This window comes from Nomascus leucogenys, chromosome 11 (genome assembly GCF_006542625.1).
Source record: "Nomascus leucogenys isolate Asia chromosome 11, Asia_NLE_v1, whole genome shotgun sequence".
Classification (NCBI taxonomy): domain Eukaryota; kingdom Metazoa; phylum Chordata; class Mammalia; order Primates; family Hylobatidae; genus Nomascus; species Nomascus leucogenys.
In genome coordinates this window covers 62,018,934-62,031,675 of record NC_044391.1, presented here as the reverse complement: position 1 = coordinate 62,031,675, position 12,742 = coordinate 62,018,934, and positions in this window count along the sequence as shown.

The following is a 12,742-nucleotide window of genomic DNA, read 5'->3' as shown; positions in this document are numbered from 1 at the left end:
ATCTAAAATGATATTTCACTATTAAAATTATCTAGCATATCTAAACAAACAGTATTCAGCCCATGACTAGTTTCCCCTTGAGTTTTCTCTGTCAGTGATCACTTCTACAGTTTTACTTAATGGTGGTTATTAACCAATAGCAATTTCACCCTTTCAAAATCCAATCTTCCTTCAAATATCATCTCAAATTCTATGTCTTCAATGGAAGTTGTATCTTTGTATCTTTTAGTCTATACCTCTACAACCATACTGATGCTATTGCCTAAGAAATTATTATAAGAATTATACATTACAAAATAACCGAATTTTTTTCCAGCTCCCTCACTTACTTGAAAGTTTCTAAAAGTCACAAACCTTGACTTACTCATTTTTGTATACTCAGGCCAGGGGCATTCCATTTTATGAAGACATTCAACAGAAGCTTCTTAAACAGAACCAAATGTATGATAATACATCAGACAAGGGCCAGCAAGTGAACGTTGTGGACACAGAGGTGACTGCTTATCTCAGTGCATGGTCATGGACATATTGTGGTCATGGTCTTTCAGGAGGCAAAACTATAATGAATGTTACAGCACTGTATCATCAATCAGCACCACTGGGAAATGGAAAAAGAGTTCCAGAAGTCCTGGTTTTGGAGAAGACGCTAATTTAGGGAACTGGACCAGTCATCTGGGAGGCATGAAGGAATACAAATGGAATCACGGGGGAGGCAATGGAAGGATGAAGATTGGAGGAGAAATTGCAATCACTGGACAAATGCCCAGAGTTTAACGGGGAGCCTGCAAGCCCATCTTCAGGACTTCAGGCTGCCCATTCTGTACCCTTCCCATTCTTGTCCACCACCACAGATACTATTCTCCCCATCCCATGTTCTCTGGCATGGATCTGCCAGCATAAGAATGCGTTCCTCTTTCTTACATTACACTTCATTGTAAATTGTTGGATTTGGTAGAACTGAAGAGATTTCAAAACAATGAAAAGAGAAATAGAACTACTTGAGGCCGGACATGGTGGCTCACGCCTGTAATCCCAGCACTTTGGGAGGCCAAGGCGGGCGGATTTCGAGGTCAGAGATTGAGACCATCCTGGCTAACACGGTGAAACCCTCTCTCTACTAAAAATACAAAAAATTAGCTGGGCGAGATGGCGCACGCCTGTAGTCCCAGCTACTCGGGAGGCTGGGGCAGGAGAATGGCGTGAACCCAGGAGGCAGAGCTTGCAGTGAACCGAGATCGCACCACTGCAGTCCGGCCTGGGTGACAGAGCGAGACTCCATCTCAAAAAAAAAAAAAAAGAAAACAAACAGAGAAATAGAACTACTTTGCCTTTGTAAAAGAATGAAATCTAATTTCTTTAATTCCTAAATCTTGATTAAGCCTTCAACTTCTGATGAAGCAGAATTCATTTATCACAAGTTATTAGATTTCTAACAAATAATCCACATGGAATGGGGCCTACACATTTTCCCTTAGGTATATTTTAAAGAAATTTGTAACTGCCCCCTACTAAATACTACAATTTACATTCTTCACAAATATTCTGAATACGTTTTTCGAAATGCAATGAAAGGTAGGTTTTTTCTAATCAAAATTGATATAAATTAGGATGAGAAACTCTAGGGAATTCCTGAACCCCTAGAAAATTTGCACATCCCTAATAAACCAAGAGGACAGAGAATCCTATGTCTTTTAAAACTAGGATGTGCTATGGAATTTACGAGGCAGCATAATAAATATAGTGCATCTTTCTGCATCACCAGTTTAACTCAATTAATAGAAATATGTTTTTTTCTAATTAAAAAGGAGAGATAAATCATGGAATTTGATTTCCATAAAACACAAGATTTAAAACTATCTTGACTACAGGGGGTGATATTGTAGAAAATCAGCAGAACTATGGGGTTAGAAGCTCGTTATTTTCTGTCAGAGATATTTCAAGTGTGAGAAATATTAATGTTTCCCTGTGGGTGAAACTAAGGAAGTGCAGACTATAGAAAATCCAAATTATGACTTCGATTGTACACAAGTTTACATAAGATTCTTATTACTGACTTTAAAAAATATAATAGCATCACCTTGTCTAGACTCATAGTGGACACAACAGACCATCAGTTAAGTATTTTGATGGAACTAATAAAACATTAACTTTTCCTTCTTATTTGCTGAAAATGTAGCAAAGAATATTTTTAATATCAAGAAATGTGTCTTTACTAATAAATAAGACAACCTTAGTTTCATAATGCTGTTATATAAAAAATATAATTTTATATTAACTCATGTACAATTGGAGTCATAACTTACATATGCTACATTCTGAATTTCTTTAAGCCCTTAGTTTATTTTAGTTTTGAAATAAAATAAACCTTCACAATTCCACTCAATTGCACTGCTTGTTTAATCAGAGACCACTCACAAAAGATAGCACTTCTCATACCCTTTGTTTAGTGGACATTCCCCACTGCACACATCTCTGCTGTTATGTTAGGGAAACTATACAAAAATGCTGCTAGAAAATAGGATGAATGAAGTATTGTTGTTCCTATCCTAATACGTAAGTCAAAAAATAAAAAATAAAACACATGAAAAGGAAATCTTTCTAAAAATACGATCCAAAGAATTGGCCAAAAGAAAGAACAGTCTGAAAGATCTTACTTTTTGAAATGTGAATTTAATTGCTTTCAGTATTTTTGATAGAAAATGCATTAGATTATTTTCATTAACCTAATACAAAACAATTCCAAAGATTGCTTCCAGATACTCCAAACAAATAAGTTTGCCAACAGTATTCTAAAATAAAGTAGAAAATGTCCTAGTATGATTCTAAGCTGTTCCTTCAAGGTCAGCATTCTCTCTTATCAGAAATACAGATGAAAAATACATCTATAACTGACACTTCGATTTCTATAGATTTGCTTGCAAAATAAATAGAATTTATAATCCTAGTAAGTGAACTAGTTACCAATGAAGATATCTGAAAGAGAGGGCTAAAACTAAGCTGATTAGCTTAAAAGTAGCCCTCTATACTAAACTCATTTGTGAACTAATTACATGATGCAAAGTAATCAGTCTGGCCAATATACTCATATTTTTTTAAGTTTTTATTTTCATTTTAAATGTTTAACATAGTTTTCAGACTTGTTTCTCTTGTGTCTTGGAGTCTTTGTCCACAGATGTGGTTAGAGTCTGCAACAAAGGTCATCTGAGAGCCTAAGCCGTTACTGACTTAATTCGACCACGAGGAGCAGATCCAACCCCCTCAGTCTGATTTCAGCCAACACAAATCAACACTTTCAAGTGCCAGTGTTTCTTGACATGCTAGTTTTGTGAAAATGCAGTATTACAATATTCAGTGACTGTTTTTAAAAGGCTATAGCACGGTGATATTGTGTGAGCAGATACGTAAGCATGTCCCTCACTCTGCATCTTTTTCTTAATATGAACGATTTCTTTCTATGTATTTGTATTTTCATGTCTATTTTTATGAGTGTCTCTCTGACTCTTCTTTATTTTCTCCTGTCTTTCGCTTTCCACTCTGTCTTTTCTCCTCAATAGGCTAAATATGAAAATATTTAATGTTATTGTTACTATAAAATTATGCATCGTAGGACCAGTTGAAAATGCTTGTAATATACAGATGAAAATAAAAATCAGCCAACGATAGCCATTATTGTCCATTATACTTCTGGTAAGTTTGCTTCCTGTGTCTTTTATGTGTGTATTTAAATACAGGTTAATTTCTAAATGTATGCAATTGTTTTCAAAATTGATGCTTCAACCTATGATAAAGGAGAGTGAGTGTTAATGAATTGCAGTTGCCCCCCCATGTACTACTTACTAGTGTCTTTACCAACATAAGAGCCATAAAATGAGCTAAAGTCTGTATTTACCATCTCCATCATCAACATCACTATTCATAACATTAATCAGACAGCACCTCCATCATTCCCTTTTCCCCTTATCTTGCTTTATCCTTGTGGTAGGTATTAGCACCTGACATATCTCTTAGCTTATTTATTTATTTATCATCTCTGCTACTAGAATATAAACCCATAAGAGCAAGGAATTTGGTGTTTGTTCATCACTACCTCCCTAGCACTAGAATAGTATACAAGCAAATAGTATGCACTCAATAAATATTTGTGGAATACATAAATTATATGTAGTTTCACGTTTTTGGTACTTAATTTTCAGAGAGTGGTCTTTGTATTTTCATCGTGTATTTTATGGTTTAAAAATGATATTTATGACAGAATAGTTGCTTTTTACCCCCTTTTCTTTTAATAGGGGAGAGAAAAGATTTCTTAAAGCTAATCTATACAAACATGACTTCTATCACCAATGACTCTTACTCCAGATTATGTGTAAAATAAGGCATTTTATTTCTAGTATTTGTCTTTGTCTCACTCTTTCTACCTCCTCTCTCTCATTCTCTCCTTTCCTCCCTCCTTCTATTTACCAAAATAAAAACATTGAGGCTATAGGTTTTATTTGTTCAAATGGCTAAAAATTAAACAAGATATAAATATTTTCCTTTGGATACTAGAAGAAAAAGGAGAAACATAGAATTTACAATTTACAACACAATACAAAAGAATTTGGGCTTAGAGCATACCAACTGTCCAGTATAATCTCTGCCACCTTCACATTAATAGGACAAATAGTGATGGAGTAACCCTCAGTTAGAAGTTATTACACAGGGAGTAGCTCATTGTGTCTAAATCCAGGCCCTATCACTTGCTATGTGACCATGCCCAGATCACTCAAGTTCTGGTACTGTTTCTTCATTTATAAAAAGGATAATATTACTTACTCTAAAGTTTGTTGAATAGGTTAAATAACATCAAAAGCATTAGCAGAGGTACATAAGTGCTGAATTAATGTTACCTTCTAATATTACTGTTAAATCTATAAACAGGCAAATTTTAAGACACCTGTGGTTGTTCTTCTAGCTGGGTGCCACTCATAGGAAGACAAATAAAATGAGTGAATAGGTGAAAGGGGCAAATAAATCACAGTCAATTTCCGTTTGAGAATATTTCCTCCAACTAGAGCAATGTGAAATTCATTCAAAATAAACACAATTGAAAGACCCAATCTCCTGGCAAATCACTTACTGAATTTCATGATACCACACTTCCCTGTTTTACTCTTTCCTCTCTAGCCATCTCTTCTTTGTGTCCAAAGGCTTTCTCCACTTCCACTGGCCATTAAATACGGAATTTCTTGGAGACTCTTTTCTTCTTCCTCTAAGATCTATTCCAGGGGCATCCCATTTACACCCAAGGCTTCAGTTACCTCTCCTATGCAGTTGACTCACCATTGCTATGTTCTAAATCTGTGTTGAATCCTAATCACTAAGGCGATGGTATTAGAAGGCAGGGCCTATGAGAGATGATTAGGTGATGAGGGCAAGCACCCTCATGAACAGGACTAGTGCCCTTATGAAAGAGGCCTCTGAGCTGCCTTGCCTCTTCCACCATGTGGGGACACAATGAAAAGTCAGCAATCTGCAACCTGGAAGAGGACCATCACCTGAATCTAACCTGCTAGTACCATGATCTTGGACTTTCCAGCTTCCAGAAAGCCATGCTAAGTAGTTATGCTTATCTTAGGAAGAAAGAGAATTCATTCAGGGGTTTTCAGGAGCATATTTAGATCTACATTTGAAAAGCATTACTTAGGCTGCCATTTGGAGTATAGGTTGGTTGGGGTACTGAGAGGAAGTGAGTATAAGTAGATGATGCAGGAGGCACAGTCCAGGTGATAAATGAATGTAGCCTAAGCTGGGTTGAAGAATGTGGAGAAAAGTGAGTAGGTTCAAGAAATATTTAGAAGGGAAAAGGAATGAAATATGGTGATATGTATAACAATGAAATACGGTGATATGTATAAGCAATAAATATGGAGAGATGGCTAGCCAGTTGACTAATTAGAGATGGTTTATGACTTATTCAATTGGACGAATGGACATACCATTCCCTGAGATAGGCAGATGGCAGATTTGGTAGAAAAACTGAAGATTGAGATGGACCTTTTGAGTCAGAAAGGGCTTGAGACACAAAAGAAGGTAGCCAGGTAGACACTTGGATATGAAAGTCTGGAGAGAGTCATGATCCAGCCAAATGAATGTGTGTCTTAATTCAGTCAGCTATGACAAAATACTATATAAAGTGAGTATCTTGTAAACAACATAAATTTATTCCTCACAGTTCTGGAAGCCCTAAAAATTCAACTTTTCTTTGCCTTACGTCAAGAGGATAGAAAAGAGAAGGTAAATGTTGGCTTGTGTATAGGGGGAGCAATACGTCGCTCCAGGTTTCTATAACACATTTTAGCTATTCCATACTTATTAATTGAACATTCAGTTGAATGGAGACATACTCTCAGAGCATAAAAGTATTTAAGTGTTCCCTTTTTGCAACACTTCTTAAATTTTTTTTAATGAACAAACAATCTTAAATATTTTGTTTTACATTATACAACATCATCAAAATTTGACTCTGAGATAGTTGGACCTTAGAAAGTATTCAAGAAGTTTTTATTCATTTTAAAATATCCTGTTCAGAAAATTGTTTTCCTTTTCCTTTTACAGACCCTTTTACTTAGAATACCAATAAAATCACTTTTATATGACTATGAAATAAATAGTTTTATTTTGAAAATTATCCTTACACATTTGCCTGTCAATGCATTAAAAAAATTTTTTTTCTTAATAGTCTTTCAGTGACCATAATTTCCATAGAGAATGTGAATCCTCAAGAACTGACATGATTTAATGTGTGTCCCCTCCAAATCTTATGTTGAAATTTGATCCCCAGTGCTGGAAATTTGGCTTGGTGGGAGGTGTTTGGGTCATGGGAGTGAATTTCTCACCAATAGTTTGGTACCCACCCCATGGCAATAAGTGAGTTCTTGCTCTGTTAATTCACAGGAGAGCTGGTTGTTCAAAGGAGCTTGCCTCTCTGCCTCTTGCTCTCTCTCTTTGCTCCCTCTCTCACCATGTGATGGGCTGACTCCCCCGTCACCTTCTGCCATGAGTAAAAGCTTCCTGAGGCCTCACCAGAAGCAGATACTGGTGCCATGCTTCCTGTACAGCTCGCAAAACCATGAGCCAATTAAAACTCTTTTCTTTCTAGATTAACCAGCCTGAGGTATTTCTTTATAGCAACACAAAAACTGACTAACGTAGAAGCGTTCGTACGTACACTTCAGGAAGTTAAAATGTAATAAAAACAGGTTCCCTCAACATCCTCCTCAAGGCATGTTGGTAGACATGGCAGAAGGCAGAATGTAATCTAATCATTTTACTTCCCTACTTAAAACTCTCCAATTATTCCTACTACCCTTACCAAAAAAACAAAACCAAACAAAACTTCCTGTTAAGGTTTATGGAGTCACCAGCAGGCCATGAACAGCCCCAGTTTAGATCTGTTGTCTTGGCGTAATCATCAAACTCTATATTAATCTTTCCATATTCTGGTTTGTGTGACAAACATACCTGTCTTACCTAAAGGACACCTACATGATGTGACCACCCTGCTGATCACTTGAGCCTTCTCCCTCACGACTTCCCCACTGTGTGCTCTATACTCTGGCCCCATGACACCTGTCTCACTAAACTCTGTCCCCTAGATTTCCCCATAAATCACTCCTGCATCAATTAGTCCCCTTCCCACACCCAGGGAGCCAACTCTTTCATTTTTTTCTTTTTCTCTTTCTTTTCTTTTCTTTATGCTGGAGGGCAGTGGTGTGACTACAGCTTAGCCTCAATGTCCTTGGCTCAAGCAATCCTCCCACTTCAGCCTCCCAGGTAGCTGCACCAGCATGCCTGCCTAATATTTTATTTTTTATTTTTTGTAGAGACTGGGTCTCCCTATGTTGCCTAGGCTAATCTAGAACTCCTGGCTTTAAGTGATCCTCCTGCTTCCCAAAATGTTGGAATTACAGGCATGAGCTACTGTGCCTGGCCAGAGCAACCTCTTACTAATCTATCAGTTCTCACTTAGACATCACCACTTCCAAGGGCATGGCTGCCTAGGCAATGTGGTCTTACACACTGTGACTCACTCACTGCACAGCATTTTTATTTCTTTGTTTTACTGCCTGCATCTTCAGACTTGGGACTGCAGAGTATCTGTCTTGTCTCCCATACTCAGCATAATTTCTGGCACACAGGAAATGGTGAAATATTTATTACATAGATGAGCATGGGTATAGTGGTCTACTGTCTAGTTTGCAACAGGCTTTTACATATATCTTATTCAAACAACACTAAATATCAAACATTCCCATAACTGTATAAGAAACTATTATTCAGAAAGATTTCATTTGGGTGTAACTGTTAAGCATTTATAGTTTTGAGTCAGTCTCATTCAAATCCTAGCCCTGCCACCTATTAGCCATGTGACTTTGAGTATCTTACTTAGTCTCCTGAAGCTTTGTTTTTTAAAGCCTACCTATTGGGTATTTGGGGAAGATTAAATAATATTATGCATATGAAGTGTTTAGTGTAATATCTTCACTGTGCTAAATAACTTTGGCTGCTTCTGATCTCTCTGGCAGTATAGAAGAAAATGCTGATTTATACTTTTTTTCCTTTTTATTTTGAAATAGTTTTACTTTATATATATATTTATTTATGGAGATAAAATACACATATTTAATTTACCACCTTTACTATTTTTAAGTGTATAAACACACACACACACACGCGCACACACACACACACATATATATATATTTCCTTTTATCCCTCCTCTCCCTCTTCCCTTCCTGGCCTCTAGTGGCCAGGAATCTACTCTCTATCTTCATGAGGTCCACTTTTATTAGCTTCTCCATATGAGTGAGAACATGCAATAGTTGTCTTTCTCTGCTTGGCTTATTTCACTTAGCAAATGGACTCCAGTTTCATCTATGTTGCTGCACATGACACAATTTCATTCTTTTTGTGGCTGAATAGTATCTCATTGTGTGTATGTATCACATTTTCTTTATCCATTTATCTTTTGATGGACACACAGTTCCATATTTTAGCTATTGTGAATAGTGCTGTGATAAACATGGGAGTGCAGGTATATCTTTGATATATTGAATTTCATCTTTTTGGTCATAGGCCCAGTAGTGAAATTGCTGGATCATATGGAAGTTTTAGTTTTAGTTCTTTGAGGAACCTCCATCCTGTTCTTTGTATTGACTTTACTAATTTATATTCCCAGTAACAGTAATGGGGGTTCCCCTTTCTCCACATCCTCACCAGGCTCTGTTGTTGCCTGTCTTTTTGATACAAGCCATTTTAACTAGAGTGAGATGATACTGTATTTGGTTTTGAGTCTTTTCAAGAGATGGCACTGATAAAACTGGATAACTGTGTGCAGAAGAATGAAACTAGACCCCTGTCTCTTACCATACACAAAAGTCAAATCAAAATGGATTAAAGATTAATTCTAAGCCTGAAACTATGAAACTACTAGAAGAAAACATTAGGAGAAACATTCCAGGATATTAAGCTAGGCAAAGATTTTTTGTGTAAGACTTCAAAAGCACAGGCAACCAAAGCAAAAATAGACAACTGGGATGACATCAAGTTAAAAAGCTCCTGCACAGCAAGGGAAACAATCAACAAAGTAAAATCACAATCAGTAGAATGGGATTTCTACAGTTTTATCTCAATTCAATACCCAACACAATTCCAAGTGTTGCTCTTTCCCACATGTTCATCTCACTACATATTCATTTGTTCTTATACACTCAATATTCATATTTTTCTTTCAAAATCAACTTTGTTGAGATATAATTTACATACAATAAAATATACCCATTTTAAGTATATATTTTGAAAATGTACACCCAACTAACCACCACTACAATTCAAGATCTAAAACATTTTCAGCACCTCAAAATATTTCCTAATGTTCGTTTATTGTAAATTCTTCCTACTTACTCCCTAGTCTCAGGCAATCACTGATCTGCTTTCTGTTAAGACTGTTTTGCCTTCTTTTTTTTTTTTTTTTCAGACAGAGCCTTGCTGTGTCACCCAGGCTGGAGTGCAGTGGCCCAATCTCAGCTCACTGCAACCTCCACCTCCTGGGTTCAAGCAATTCTCCTCCCTCAGCCTCCCTAGTAGCTGGGATTACAGGTGTGTGCCATCACATCCAGCTAATTTTTGTAGTTTTAGTAGAGATTGGGTTTCAACATGTTAGCCAGGCTGGTCTCAAACTCCTGTGATCCCCCTGCTTCGGCCTCCCAAAGGGCTAGGATTACAGGCATGAGCCACTGAGCCCGGCCTGTTTTGCCTAAAGTTTAAGTGTTTCTTGTGAATGAAACTTTTGTGTCTGCCTGCTATCACTCAGGATAACATTTACAATTTGCCTCTATCAGTGGTCATTCCATTTTGTTGTTGAGTAGTACTTCATTGTATGAACATTTACCTATTTGTGGCATTTGGGTTACTTCAAGATATTTGCTATTATCAAGAGCACCCTCCTATGTTTGTGTTTTTATTTCTCTGTATTAAATACCTAGGAGCAGAATTACTGATCATACCATAAAGTATTTATAAGACATTGCCAAAGGTTTCCATTGTATTGCAATGCTTATTTTACTTCATTTTATTATTTATTTATTTATTTGAAACAGGGTCTTGCTTTGTCACCCAATCTGAAGTGCAGTGGCTTGATCATGGCTTACTGCGTCCTCTATCTCCTGGGCTCAATCAATCCTCCCACCTCAACATCCTGAGTAGCTGGGACTACAGGCACATACTACCATGCCCACCTAATTTTTGTATTTTTTGTAGAGACAGGGTTTCAGTGTGTTGCTTAGGCTGGTCTTGAACCAACCCTGGGCTCTAGCAGTCTGCCGTGTCAGCCTCCTAAAGTGTTGGGATTACAGTCGTGAGCCACCATGCCTCGCATTATTTTATATATAACGTTTTTATAATTTGGTTTGTTGTGTAAATTTTTATTTAATGACTTGTTGACTATATTGTAATCTGACCACACAAGGCTAGTGTGAATGACTCAGGTAAGAGGGGAATGAGATGTTGGATGATTTATCAGATCATATACAAAGGGTCTTCAAACAGTTCATGGAAAATGTGTATTATTTTAAAAATTATGCATGGATTTCAAATTTATTTGCATCAAAATAAACTAACTTTTTATAACATATCTGAACAGAATCTAGTTTGAAGAACTAAGAAGGATAAGACAGTTTGAAAAGAGACCCTATCAGAGCAATATTAACTCTGCTAAAATTGAAGCAAGAAGAAATACCAAATTTATAATGAAGCTTGGGAGGAAGAATGGTGAAATCATTGATGCTTTACAAAAAGTTTATAGGGAAAATGCCCCCAAAGAAACAAGCAGTTTACAAATTTTAAGAAGAGATGAGAATATGTTGAAGATGAAGCCCATGGCAGCAGATTACCATATTAATTTTTGAGGAAAATAATTCATCTTTTTCATGCCCTAATTGAAGAGGACTGATGATTAAAAGCAGAAACAATAGCCAACACCACAGACATCTCAACTGGTTCAGCTTACATCATCTGACTGAAAAATTGAAGTTGAGCAAACTTTCCACTTCATGGGTACCAAAACTATTGTACCCAGATCAGCTGCAGAAAAGAACAGAGCTTTTAATAGAAATTTTAAACAAATGGGATCGAGATCTTGAAGCAGTTTTTCAAAGAATTCTAACAGGAGATAAAACATGTCTTTACCAGTACAATCCTGAAAACAAAGTACAATCAAAGCAATGACTACCAAGAGTTGGCTGTGGTCCAGTCAAAGTGGACCAGTCAAGAGCAAAAGCAGTTCTTTGTGATACTCAAGCAGCAGTTCTTTGTGATACTCAAGGCACTTTGCCTGTTGAATTTCTGGAGGGTTGACAAACAATAACATCTGCTTATTATGAAGATATTTTGAGAAAGCCACAACTTTAGCAGAAAAACACCCAGGAAAGATTTAATAGTCTTTCTCCACCATGTCAATGCTCCTGCTCATTCCTCTCAACACATAAGTGCAACTTTGTGAAAGTTTCAATAGGAAATCATTGAAATAGGAAATCATTAGACATCTACCTTCCAGTCCTAATTTGGCTCCTCCAAACTTCTTTTCATTTACCAAGCTTAACAAATCTGTCAAGCACACCCATTTTTCTTCAGTTAATAATGTAAAAAAGATAGCATTGGCATGGTTAAATTCCCAGGACTTTCAGTTATTTAGGGATGGACTAAAAGGCTGGCATCATTGCTTACAAAAGTATCTTAAACTTGATGGAGTTTATTTTGAGAAATATAGTTTATATTTTTTATTTTTGTCTTTTAATTTCATTTTTCTACAAACTATTTGAAGTTCCCTCATATGAAAAGAAAGCAAGATGGTGGTGGAATAATCAAGGCATTTCTTGTTAGTACTCTTAGCTTTCTTGAAAATGTTTTTGGAGGGAGCAAATCAACAAGACTGTACTTATAACCACTGTTTTTCTTATAGCACAGAACTCTTTCTGAAAATTAGTTGTTTGCTTTTGCTAAATCATGGAATGAACCAGAAGTACAGACTAGTTACAAAAAATAATACTTTGAGAGTCTGGAGTGGTCAGAAGACACTTTTGTAACTCATTTACAATGATATGTCTGAACACCTAAGTCAAGAGCAAACAAGTGTGCAAGTTACCATACCCATTTTCTCCATAGTTGTCTATACCATCTATTCAAATCTACAAAGGATCAGTCTAAA